Below are 2,008 nucleotides of genomic sequence, written 5' to 3'. Positions count from 1 at the left end.
ATGTGCTTTGAAAGGTCAATTTTATAATGAAGAACTCCACTCTAATGTTATGGACTTATGTAAAACAGACAGACCACAGAAGAGTTCCGTTAATACTATTTATCAGATTTGAATCACATATCAGTCAGGGCTCCAATCAGAAATAGATGATCTACTCAAAGAGATAATTTGAGGGACACTACACATGGGATTCATTTGCAAATATGTGAAGTTTATAGAACAGAAGAAGCACAGTAACCCAGAATAAATAGCATCTAAGTTTTTACCACTCCTGGCACAAGGCATCAAGGGAAGCACAGAGTTCTTGGGTCTCTGAAGCAGAAAGTTATGAAGACTCATCAGTGGCCATCAGTGAAAGGACACATTCAGCTCAATGCAAATGCTTACTGGAGGAAGCCCAGAGCAAAAAATACCCTGACCTCCTTCTCCTCCCTTCCTTCAATCTCCTGCTGACCTTTCTAAACCCAAGAGAAGCCAGGAGACATGAGTGAAATTTCCTTGTTTATTTATTTATTTTGAGAGAGATTGCCAGAGTCCAGCTCCAGCAGGTCCAGGGTTCCCCTGAAGGATGGATGGTGGTGTCAGCAAGAGAGTGAGAGCACCTCGAGTTTCCTTCTGATCACCAGGCAGGCATCTCTGCGCTGTGATTCTCAAGCTTTATTTATGGTGAAAGGTACAAGGACCAGAAAGGGCAGTAAATGACTTCTCATAGATAATTTTTACAATTTTCTAGGACATGAGTAGTAGTAATGATTATCATGAAAAACTTAGCTACAGGCACTCATGTTGTCATAGGTATTTTTACAAAACCTCAGGTCTAGCCTTTCAGAAGCAACCTTTAACCAAGAGACAAACAGCATTGCTTAGTAAAGGTCAGTTTTTTATGAGTAAGGGTCATTAAGCTGTTTTATAACTCTAAGAGAAAGTTCCCAGAAAAACAGGATTTTCAGGAGACATAATGCCTACTCTCACAGTCCCAATGATGACTGATACATTTTATTGCAATAGTGACTTTTACAAAGGCATCCAGGCCCAGAAGGTAGTCATTTATCAGTTAATTGCTTAGGGGAAAATTATATGTTGCATTAAGGTGTATCTAGTTTACTCATCTTTTCCCTGAGCAGGTGCAGTCACGCCTCAGGGACAGGGCAGGGGGACAGGCCTCTCCTGACACTAATCAGCAAAGCACTCCATGATTTGGTGCCCAAGCAGAAATGAAAGTTTCAAGAGGGTAGATTTTGGTAGCTGTCTGGGGGCAAGAGACCATGCAAACTTGCCATACCCTCACCAGGAATTTGCACTCTACCGGTGAGTTCAGATAGCTCCCAATAAGAGATAGTGTGAAGGAGGGTAGAGAGAAAGAGAGAGAGAGAGAGAGAGAGAGAATCCCAAGTAGGATCCATACTGTCAGTCTTCCTGAGATGGAGCCCCTCAGGAGGTTCTGTGCTGACAGCTTGGAGCCATCTCCTCTAAGCCTTCTGAACTAGATAAGTATAATGTTCTAAGCAACACACACACACACACACAACAAACAGACCAAAAAAAAAAAAACAAAAACCAACCCAACTCCCATTCCTTAAGGACAATGTTACCTCTGTAAAAAGCAAAAAGATCAAAGAAAAAGTTGGAAGTAAAATGTCAGATCTAATAGTTTCAGAGAGACAGTTTCTCTCATACCAGACATTTTATCCTGTGTCATGCACTGCATGCCACTAAATAAAGTAAAAAAAATTCATGTAAATTAAATGTTTGATTCAATATCATGTCCCCTGGGCGTTAATAAGGGTTTACAACATACTTCTAAACTCTAGACATTGGACACAATATCAGGCTTATGACTGAAATATAAATTTAGAATAAAATATTTGAGAAAGAAGAGGCAAAACATACCAGTACAATGTTAGATCTCATTGTAGGTGTCAATTAGACTTTTTCTTTGTTTTTGATTTATTTTTATATAAAATGGTTCATAACTTTATAACATAGCAGTATAATTCCTGCCCTTTCC

The sequence above is a fragment of the Suricata suricatta genome, chromosome 7 (genome assembly GCF_006229205.1).
Source record: "Suricata suricatta isolate VVHF042 chromosome 7, meerkat_22Aug2017_6uvM2_HiC, whole genome shotgun sequence".
Classification (NCBI taxonomy): domain Eukaryota; kingdom Metazoa; phylum Chordata; class Mammalia; order Carnivora; family Herpestidae; genus Suricata; species Suricata suricatta.
This window is presented reverse-complemented; position numbering follows the sequence as displayed.